Raw genomic sequence first — 12,587 nt, 5'->3', positions numbered from 1 at the left:
CCACACTGTACTTTGCAATATATATATATATATATATATATATATATATATATATATATAAAATAAATACATATGGACATATGGAATTAATACATTTTTCTGCACTCTTGTGAGTAAATTCAGCTGTTTGCATAAATTAAAAGTGCTGCAAGAGCCTAATAGGGCTGCATTTGTAATATAATAAGGCGTTTACGGTATTCAATGTTGCACATGTAGAAAACATCTGACTGTTCTCTTCTGAGACCTGTTACATAGTGATCCGTAGGACGGCATTTCTCGGTCTTTTCAATGATTGGTAGCGCGTTTCCTTTTTAAATGAAGAGGGCATGAAGTAATACTTGCTGGAATCAGCTCAGTGATATGGGAACAGTATGAACAACATTGTCAGATAATCTTCAGCTGTGTACAAAACAAGGACGTGCAGACAAAACACCCGTGGGGGAACGTGCCCTCTACAGAGGAACGGCCTAGTCTGCAATGGGTCCTGCATCCATCAGATTCTGTCCTCTTGTTGCTGTCTGCAGCCGAATGGAGTCCGCAAACCTCACCGCATTCACAATTGGGGGATTTTGAGACACAGACCCTGGGGGAGATATATCAAATTTTGGGAAGAGGTAAATACCAGCTTCTGTAGCACAGCCTGAAAAAATGACAGAAGCTGATTAGTTGGTGCGATCTCGCCATGAGTTGATAAATATCCCGCTCAATCCATCTAAGCCACTTGTGAGTCACCCATTCCCCTTTAGGACACACCCCTTTTACAATAGGCCACCTCCCCTTTGACATTCTGCTGTGAAAAAAACAGGACTACTTGGAGTTATGACATCCACCATATGTGGATTGAGGAATCACTTTGCACCCTGTTCCCAATGAGGTGACACCTTGTCCTTGCCACTAGGTCATACCAACAATAAATTGGATTATCACAACTCAGTAAGTTTTATATTAGAGTTTAGTGAGAATGTAAAGGCGTTATGGTGAAGAGAAGACAACTAATGGCGCCTCTCCTGAACAGCAAGCACTATAATCAGTCTAAACGGAACCACCATAGAAACTGGATAAACTCCTAGAATAAGAATATTTTTAGACTTCCAATGTTTGAAGTCTGCATTCCCAACATTATTTGTTCAACCAACCAAGGATGTCTGCATCCACTATGTGTCGGTTCCGCATACTCTTTAATGGTTTCCCGATGCCCTGATACTGCTAAAATGCAATATATGTCTTATTATTTCCATTGGTTGGGTGTCTGCAGCACTGCACATGAGGAAATGAAACAAACCCTGGTTACAGAGCAGGAATGTAACCGGACGCGTGTATCTATCTGTCCCATCCAGAATGAAAATGGTTCTTGTAGAAAGGTCATTTGATAATTGAAGTACTGATTTTATGGGGTAAATGGGCATTGCTTGGAGATTTGCAGCTTGACCAGTCCTGATTCTTTGCGTAGCGTGCCCTGTGATGTCATCATTGCCTGATGTGAGTAACCAATAATTTTGCTTCCTGTGATTTAATAGTCTTTCACACCAGGAAATGTGATATACAGAAATGGTTCTCCGATTACTCCACGTCTGGGTAGATTATTAAATTTTACATCTCAATTTCCAAGTGTTATTCATGGCTGCTTTATATTAAAGCCCCGACATTTTGTGTTTAGTTTTACTTCAAATGAATTTTTGGCTGAAGATCCTTTGAAAAAAAATGCATATTTGAGAAGGGTTTGGAACCCTTACAATGGATTGTCGCTTCCTCCTGGTTTCAGAAGGCGTTAGGGGCTGTTTTGATATATCTAGTAGAATGCATTACAGCTAAATACCGGTCAGCTGGATAGAGTGTGTGTTTTGGAAAGGATTTCAGGCGGGGATTGTACGTGTGAGTATAATGTGACGTCTGGTCTCACTAAGGAGTTCATAACTGGATGAGACCGATTCCACCTATCAAGGAGGCTGGCACAGCAGTAACGTCACACAGTCGCCCGACCTCAAATTGATAGGATAGCGGAACAAGGGTCAGAGATTTACTCCATTTGTTGCTTTCAAAGATGTGATAGGGCGGAATTACCAGATTTCCAAATAAGAGGAATGTTAACTTCTTGAATAATATCCTTAGATGGTTTAACTACGGCTCCTCGCCTGATCCTTACATGGTGTAACTACACATCCTTGCCTGATCCTTACATGGTGTAACTACACATCCTCGCCTGATCCTTACATGGTGTAACTACGCTTCCTCGCCTGTTACCTACATGGTGTAACTACGCCTCCTCGCCTGATCCTTACATGGTGTAACTACACATCCTCGCCTGAGCCTTACATGGTGTAACTACGCATCCTCGCCTGATCCCTTACATGGTGTAACTACGCCTCCTCGCCTGTTACCTACATGGTGTAACTATGCCTCCTCGCCTGATCCTTACATGGTGTAACTACACATCCCCGCCTGTTACCTACATGGTGTAACTACGCATCCTCGCCTGTTACCTACATGGTGTAACTACACATCCTCGCCTGATCCTTACATGGTGTAACTACGCCTCCTCGCCTGATCCTTACATGGTGTAACTACGCATCCTCGCCTGATCCTTAAATGGTGTAACTACACATCCTTGCCTGATCCTTAAATGGTGTAACTACTCATCCTCGCCTGATCCTTAAATGGTGTAACTACGCATCCTCGCCTGATCCTTACATGGTGTAACTACGCCTCCTCGCCTGATCCTTACATGGTGTAACTACACATCCTCGCCTGATCCTTACATGGTGTAACTACGCCTCCTCGCCTGATCCTTACATGGTGTAACTACGCATCCTCGCCTGATCCTTACATGGTGTAACTACGCATCCTCGCCTGATCCGTACATGGTGTAACTACACATCCTCGCCTGATCCTTAAATGGTGTAACTACGCATCCTCGCCTGATCCTTACATGGTGTAACTACGCCTCCTCGCCTGATCCTTACATGGTGTAACTACACATCCTCGCCTGATCCTTACATGGTGTAACTACGCCTCCTCGCCTGTTACCTACATGGTGTAACTACGCATCCTCGCTTGATCCTTACATGGTGTAACTACGCCTCCTCGCCTGATCCTTACATGGTGTAACTACGCCTCCTCACCTGATCCTTACATGGTGTAACTACGCATCCTCGCCTGATCCTTACATTGTGTAACTACGCATCCTCGCCTGATCCTTACATGGTGTAACTACGCCTCCTCGCCTGATCCTTACATGGTGTAACTACTCATCCTCGCCTGATCCTTACATGGTGTAACTACACATCCTCGCCTGATCCTTACATGGTGTAACTCCGCATCCTCGCCTGATCCTTACATTGTGTAACTACGCATCCTCGCCTGATCCTTACATGGTGTAACTACGCATCCTCGCCTGATCCTTACATGGTGTAACTACACATCCTCACCTGATCCTTACATGGTGTAACTACGCCTCCTCGCCTGTTACCTACATGGTGTAACTACGCATCCTCGCCTGATCCTTACATTGTGTAACTACGCATCCTCGCCTGATCCTTACATGGTGTAACTACGCATCCTCGCCTGATCCTTACATTGTGTAACTACGCATCCTCACCTGATCCTTACATGGTGTAACTACGCCTCCTCGCCTGATCCTTACATGGTGTAACTACACATCCTCGCCTGATCCTTACATGGTGTAACTACGCATCCTCGCCTGATCCATACATGGTGTAACTACGCATCCTCGCCTGATCCTTACATGGTGTAACTACACATCCTCACCTGATCCTTACATGGTGTAACTACGCATCCTCGCCTGATCCTTACATTGTGTAACTACGCCTCCTCGCCTGATCCATACATGGTGTAACTACACATCCTCACCTGATCCTTACATGGTGTAACTACACATCCTCACCTGATCCTTACATGGTGTAACTACGCCTCCTCGCCTGTTACCTACATGGTGTAACTACGCATCCTCGCCTGATCCTTACATGGTGTAACTACGCCTCCTCGCCTGATCCTTACATGGTGTAACTACGCCTCCTCACCTGATCCTTACATGGTGTAACTACGCATCCTCGCCTGATCCTTACATTGCGTAACTACGCATCCTCGCCTGATCCTTACATGGTGTAACTACGCATCCTCGCCTGATCCTTACATGGTGTAACTACGCCTCCTCGCCTGATCCTTACGTGGTGTAACTACACATCCTTGCCTGATCCTTACATGGTGTAACTACACACCCTCGCCTGATCCTTACATGGTGTAACTACACATCCTCGCCTGATCCTTAGATGGTGTAACTACACCTCCTCGCCTGATCCTTACATGGTGTAACTACACATCCTCGCCTGATCCGTACATGGTGTAACTACGCATCCTCGCCTGATCCTTACATGGTGTAACTACACATCCTCGCCTGATCCGTACATGGTGTTACTACGCATCCTCACCTGATCCTTACATGGTGTAACTACACATCCTCACCTGATCCTTACATGGTGTAACTACACATCCTCACCTGATCCTTACATGGTGTAACTACACATCCTCACCTGATCCTTACATGGTGTAACTACACACCCTCGCCTGATCCTTACATGGTGTAACTACGCATCCTCGCCTGATCCTTAAATGGTGTAACTACACATCCTCGCCTGATCCTTAAATGGTGTAACTACACATCCTCGCCTGATCCTCAAATGGTGTAACTACGCATCCTCGCCTGATCCTTACATGGTGTAACTACGCCTCCTCGCCTGATCCTTACATGGTGTAACTACACATCCTCGCCTGATCCTTACATGGTGTAACTACGCCTCCTCGCCTGTTACCTACATGGTGTAACTACGCATCCTCGCCTGATCCTTACATGGTGTAACTACGCCTCCTCGCCTGATCCTTACATGGTGTAACTACGCCTCCTCACCTGATCCTTACATTGTGTAACTACGCATCCTCGCCTGATCCTTACATGGTGTAACTACGCATCCTCGCCTGATCCTTACATGGTGTAACTACGCCTCCTCGCCTGATCCTTACGTGGTGTAACTACACATCCTTGCCTGATCCTTACATGGTGTAACTACACACCCTCGCCTGATCCTTACATGGTGTAACTACACATCCTCGCCTGATCCTTAGATGGTGTAACTACACCTCCTCGCCTGATCCTTACATGGTGTAACTACACATCCTCGCCTGATCCGTACATGGTGTAACTACGCCTCCTCGCCTGATCCTTACATGGTGTAACTACACATCCTCGCCTGATCCTTACATGGTGTAACTACGCCTCCTCGCCTGTTACCTACATGGTGTAACTACGCATCCTCGCCTGATCCTTACATGGTGTAACTACGCCTCCTCGCCTGATCCTTACATGGTGTAACTACGCCTCCTCGCCTGATCCTTACATGGTGTAACTACGCCTCCTCGCCTGATCCTTACATGGTGTAACTACGCCTCCTCACCTGATCCTTACATGGTGTAACTACGCATCCTCGCCTGATCCTTACATTGTGTAACTACGCATCCTCGCCTGATCCTTACATGGTGTAACTACGCCTCCTCGCCTGATCCTTGCATGGTGTAACTACTCATCCTCGCCTGATCCTTACATGGTGTAACTACACATCCTCGCCTGATCCTTACATGGTGTAACTACGCATCCTCGCCTGATCCATACATGGTGTAACTACGCATCCTCGCCTGATCCTTACATTGTGTAACTACGCCTCCTCGCCTGATCCTTACATGGTGTAACTACTCATCCTCGCCTGATCCTTACATGGTGTAACTACGCATCCTCGCCTGTTCCTTACATGGTGTAACTCCGCATCCTCACCTGATCCTTACATGGTGTAACTACGCCTCCTCGCCTGATCCTTACATGGTGTAACTACGCATCCTCGCCTGATCCTTACATGGTGTAACTACACATCCTCACCTGATCCTTACATGGTGTAACTACGCCTCCTCGCCTGTTACCTACATGGTGTAACTACGCATCCTCGCCTGATCCTTACATGGTGTAACTACGCCTCCTCGCCTGATCCTTACATGGTGTAACTACGCCTCCTCACCTGATCCTTACATGGTGTAACTACGCATCCTCGCCTGATCCTTACATTGTGTAACTACGCATCCTCGCCTGATCCTTACATGGTGTAACTACGCATCCTCGCCTGATCCTTACATGGTGTAACTACGCCTCCTCGCCTGATCCTTACGTGGTGTAACTACACATCCTTTCCTGATCCTTACATGGTGTAACTACACACCCTCGCCTGATCCTTACATGGTGTAACTACACATCCTCGCCTGATCCTTAGATGGTGTAACTACACCTCCTCGCCTGATCCTTACATGGTGTAACTACACATCCTCGCCTGTTACCTACATGGTGTAACTACACATCCTCGCCTGATCCTTACATGGTGTAACTACACATCCTCGCCTTGCCTGATCCTTACATGGTGTAACTACACATCCTCGCCTGATCCTTACATGGTGTAACTACACATCCTCACCTGATCTGTACATGGTGTAACTACGCATCCTCGCCTGATCCGTACACATCCTCGCCTGATCCTTACATGGTGTAACTACACATCCTCGCCTGATCCTTACATGGTGTTACTACACATCCTCGCCTGATCCTTACATGGTGTAACTACACATCCTCGCCTTGCCTGATCCTTACATGGTGTAACTACACATCCTCGCCTGATCCTTACATGGTGTTACTACACATCCTCGCCTGATCCTTACATGGTGTAACTACACATCCTCGCCTTGCCTGATCCTTACATGGTGTAACTACACATCCTTGCCTGATCCTTACATGGTGTTACTACACATCCTCGCCTGATCCTTACATGGTGTAACTACACATCCTCGCCTTGCCTGATCCTTACATGGTGTAACTACACATCCTCGCCTGATCCTTACATGGTGTAACTACACATCCTCACCTGATCCTTACATGGTGTAACTACGCATCCTCGCCTGATCCGTACACATCCTCGCCTGATCCTTACATGGTGTAACTATGCATCCTCACCTGATCCTTACATGGTGTAACTCCGCCTCTCGCCTGATCCTTACAAGGTGAAAATTTGCCTCCTTGTGAGAAGGTTAACATTCAGAATGCCGACATCACAATGTTCCCATTTCTTCCCTTACCGGGCCCCTACCTTACTGCAGGAAAAATTTGGAATGGAGCTTTCTGGTTATGTCATGTCTTCAAGCCATATTACAAATATATCTCTAGGTCACGTTGAGTATAAAATTGGAAATATTCCTGATGATGAAAAAAAATAACTAAAAATAATAATTGTAGTTACAGTAAAAGTGTTGAGAGATGCACTGGCGCCGTCTTTTTCTTTCTTCTTACATTAGTCAAGAGGTTAAGCCATATAATCCACAATTCTTTTTAGTTATCTGCAGTGGCGTTTAGAGAATCTGTGTTTGTATCCATATATACATACTACCGTTCAAAAGTTTGGGGTCATATAGTAATTGAGGTTGAATAGAGGCAAATTGCCCATCGTGTTCAACCTGTATTAAGTTGTGATGATTCTACATACCCACTGAATAATGTTTTATGACTAGTTAACTACTATAACTCATATTACCCCCGGATTATCCACGTTAATATTTTAAATATTGTAACCTTGGATATCATTTTCATTCAGAAATGTATCTATTCCTTTTTTAAATCCAATTACAGAGTCCGCCATTACCACCTTCCCTGGCAGGGAATTCCACATCCTGATTGCCCTAACAGTGAAGAACCCTTTCCTCCGTTGCGTTCGGAACTTTCTCTCCTCCAGCCGCAGCGAGTGCCCACGTGTCCTAAACTGTGTTCTTTTAATAAATAATTCCTCTGATAACTCTTTGTGATGTCCCTTTACATATTTGAAGATATTAATATCTCCTCTTAGGCGCCTCTTTTCTAGTGTATACATATTCAACCTAGTAAGTCTTTCCTTATAGTCCAGTCCTTCTAGGCCTTTAATCAATTTAGTAGCTCGCCTTTGAACCCTTTCGAGTTCACTGATGTTCACCCAGACAATTTCGTGTTTTCCATAGAAATTCACTTTTATTTATCAAATGAGTTGCAAAATGAATAGAACATATAGTCAAGACATTGCCAAGGTTAGAAATATTGATTTTTATTTGAAATAATAATTTTGTCCTTCAAACTTTGCTTTCGTCTAAGAATGCTCCCTTTGCAGCAATTACAGCATTGCAGACCTTTGGCATTCTAGCTGTTAATTTGTTGAGGTAATCTGAAGAACTTTCACCCCACGCTTCCTGAAGCACCTCCCACAAGTTGGATTGGCTTGATGGGCACTTCTTGCGCTCCATACGGTCAAGCTGCTCCCACAACAGCTCAATGGGGTTGATATCTGGTGACTGCACTGCCCACTCCATTACAGACAGAATACCAGCTGCCTGCTTCTTCCCTAAATAGTTCTTACATAATTTGGAGGTGTGCTTCGGGTCATTGTCCTGTTGTAGGAGGAAATTGGCTCCAATCAAGCGCTGTCCACAGGATATGGCATGGCGTTGCAAAATGGAGTGAGAGCCTTCCTTATTCAAAATCCCTTTTCTCTTATGTCCTAGAGGATGCTGGAGTCCATTTTAGTACCATGGGGTATAGACGAGTCCACTAGGAGCCACTGGCACTTTAAGAGTTTAATAGTGTGGGCTGGCTCCTCCCTTTATGCCCCTCCTACCAGACTCAGTTTAGAAAATGTGCCCGGAGGAGCCGGTCACAGCTTTGGTTTTATTTTATTTTTTCTAAGAGTGTTAGGCACAGGGAGGCTGCTGGAAACAGCCTCCCTACTTCGTGGGACTTGGGGGGGGAGTAGTGTCCAACCCTAAGAGGTTAATGGCCACTATCTCCGCTGACAGGACACTGAGCTCCTGAGGGTGTTGATCGTTAGCCGCCGGAGGCGACCGGTCACTCCCGCAGCATGCCTCCACCCCCTTACAGAGCCAGAATATTCCGGTGGTGAGTGTGTCGCCAGCGACCCGCTTGGCGGGGAGCCGGTGTGAATGGCGGCAACAGGGTCCGAGCGCAGTACTGACACTGCGCTCCGGAGGCTCAGCAGTAAACAGTGTGACGCTAGGAGGGTCGCCCTAAGCCAGCACAATACCCTACACTGGTCACTCAGGCTATCAGGGACCTCGGTAACGCTGCTAGCACCATACCTCCCGCCAATATAAAGATTTCACAGAGCGGGAAGACGCGCCATGTTCGGGGGGCGGAGCTTCTCAGAGCGGACCCAGCAGCTCACCAGCGCCATTTTCTCCCTGCAGATCCGTGACTGAGACGCTGACAGGGAGCGCTGTCCCTCAACACGACTCCAACTATCCTGTGCGGTACCAGGGTGTTGTAGAAGGGGGGGGGGGGGGGGGGGGAAGCGGTTAGTTACTGTGTAGTCTATTAAGGGTGCACAGTCAGCGCCGGGTATTTAATTTATAACTGCCTGATATAGCGCTGTTTGGGGGCTGGCTCCAAACCCTGTGTTCCTCTGAAGGTACTTGGGGGAAACTGTGTCTGACATTTTCTGTGTGTGTTGGGTGTATGCTAGTTTCTCACATAGCCATGTCCAGGGACTCTGTGTCTTATGCTGCAGAGGACGTATCTTCTCCAGAGGAATCCATTCGCTGTACTCAGGATTGTAATACCATGTTTCTGGCTCCTGAATCTGAGCCCCAATGGCTGGCTTCCATTAAGGGAATGATATCTCAGATTTCTACTAGGGTAGCCCATACTGAGACTGAAACTCATGTTTTACAGAAATCTATGGAAGTTTGGTCAGGTTCTGTCTAGAGATGAGCGGGTTCGGTTCCTCGGAATCCGAACCCGCCCGAACTTAATTTTTTTTTAACACGGGGCCGAGCGACTCGGATCTTCCCGCCTTGCTCGGTTAACCCGAGCGCGCCCGAACGTCATCATCCCGCTGTCGGATTCTCGCAAGGCTCGGATTCTATCGCGAGACTCGGATTCTATATAAGGAGCCGCGCGTCGCCGCCATTTTCACACGTGCATTGAGATTCATAGGGAGAGGACGTGGCTGGCGTCCTCTCCGTTTATAGAGAAGAGAGTGAGACTACTAGAGAGAGACACAGTAGTAATTTTGGGGAGCATTAGGAGGAGTACTACTACTTGCTGAAGTGATAGATAGTGTGACGTGTATATCTGACTTGTGGGGGAGACACTGACAGTGGGGAGCAGTTAGAGTCTGAGAGCAGGACTCAGGAGTACATATAACGTACAGTGCACACTTTTGCTGCCAGAGTGCCACACTGCCATTGTGACCACACTGACCACCAGTATAATATATATTGTGATTGTCTGCTTAGGAGTACTACTTGCAAGTTGCTGATAGTGTGACCAGTGACCTGACCACCAGTTTAATAATCACCACCAGTTTAATATATATATAATTGTATATAATATATATATAATATTGTATACCACCTACCCGTGGTTTTTTTTTTTTCTTTCTTCTTTATACATACTACTATAGTAGCTTACTGTAGCAGTCTGCGGTGCTGCTGAGCTGACAGTGTCCAGCAGGTCCGTCATCAGTCATTACATAATAAATATATATACCTGTCCGGCTGCAGTACTAGTGATATTATATATATATATATATATATATTGATTTCATCTCATTATCATCCAGTCTATATTAGCAGCAGACACAGTACGGTAGTCCACGGCTGTAGCTACCTCTGTGTCGGCAGTCGCTCGTCCATCCATAATTGTATACCACCTACCCGTGGTTTTTTTTTTTCATTCTTCTTTATACATACTACTATAGTAGCTTACTGTAGCAGTCTGCGGTGCTGCTGAGCTGACAGTGTCCAGCAGGTCCGTCATCAGTCATTACATAATAAATATATATACCTGTCCGGCTGCAGTACTAGTGATATTATATATATATATATATATATATATATATATTGATTTCATCTCATTATCATCCAGTCTATATTAGCAGCAGACACAGTACGGTAGTCCACGGCTGTAGCTACCTCTGTGTCGGCAGTCGCTCGTCCATCCATAATTGTATACTACCTACCCGTGGTTTTTTTTTTTTCCTTTCTTCTTTATACATACTACTATAGTAGCTTACTGTAGCAGTCTGCGGTGCTGCTGAGCTGACAGTGTCCAGCAGGTCCGTCATCAGTCATTACATAATAAATATATATACCTGTCCGGCTGCAGTACTAGTGATATTATATATATATATATATTGATTTCATCTCATTATCATCCAGTCTATATTAGCAGCAGACACAGTACGGTAGTCCACGGCTGTAGCTACCTCTGTGTCGGCAGTCGCTCGTCCATCCATAATTGTATACCACCTACCCGTGGTTTTTTTTTTTTCCTTTCTTCTTTATACATACTACTATAGTAGCTTACTGTAGCAGTCTGCGGTGCTGCTGAGCTGACAGTGTCCAGCAGGTCCGTCATCAGTCATTACATAATAAATATATATACCTGTCCGGCTGCAGTACTAGTGATATTATATATATACATATATTGATTTCATCTCATTATCATCCAGTCTATATTAGCAGCAGACACAGTACGGTAGTCCACGGCTGTAGCTACCTCTGTGTCGGCAGTCGCTCGTCCATCCATAATTGTATACCACCTACCCGTGGTTTTTTTTTTTTCCTTTCTTCTTTATACATACTACTATAGTAGCTTACTGTAGCAGTCTGCGGTGCTGCTGAGCTGACAGTGTCCAGCAGGTCCGTCATCAGTCATTACATAATAAATATATATACCTGTCCGGCTGCAGTACTAGTGATATTATATATATATATATATATATATATATATATATATATATATATATATATTGATTTCATCTCATTATCATCCAGTCTATATTAGCAGCAGACACAGTACGGTAGTCCACGGCTGTAGCTACCTCTGTGTCGGCAGTCGCTCGTCCATCCATAATTGTATACCACCTACCCGTGGTTTTTTTTTTTCCTTTCTTCTTTATACATACTACTATAGTAGCTTACTGTAGCAGTCTGCGGTGCTGCTGAGCTGACAGTGTCCAGCAGGTCCGTCATCAGTCATCTCCTATATAATAGCCCTATTCTGTGACCTTGTGATTCATTTGCTAACGCTGGGCGGAGTCACAACAGTGGGCGGAGTTATTCAAATGAGTCACAGAGATCTGGCCAAATCTACAGGAGACTAGGAGCAGAAGCAGATAGCATGGACATTGGGCATGTCACAGATAGGGCTGCATACCTCCCAGCTTTCTGCAGGAGCTTTCTCCAGGCAGAAGGAGGGAAACACTCGGCGAAAAGGGGGCGTGGCTTCACGGGAGGGTCCCCGTTTTCGTCAGTGAGGGGGCATGCCCAGCGCTCTGTGAGCTGCTGGCATGCCCCCAGGGGCTGATTATGAGTCCGGGGGGCCCAGGGCACTTGAGACAGGGGAGCCCTAACTCATCGCTGTGCCTGCTGGGGTTGGGGGCGTGGCCTAATCGCGGACCGCGCGGCCACGCCCCCTTATGCAAATTCCGATTTTTGTTTTTATT

This window comes from Pseudophryne corroboree, chromosome 9, assembly GCF_028390025.1.
Source record: "Pseudophryne corroboree isolate aPseCor3 chromosome 9, aPseCor3.hap2, whole genome shotgun sequence".
NCBI lineage: Eukaryota > Metazoa > Chordata > Amphibia > Anura > Myobatrachidae > Pseudophryne > Pseudophryne corroboree.
The sequence above is the reverse complement of the archived record's forward strand: the minus strand, read 5'-3'. Positions refer to the sequence as shown.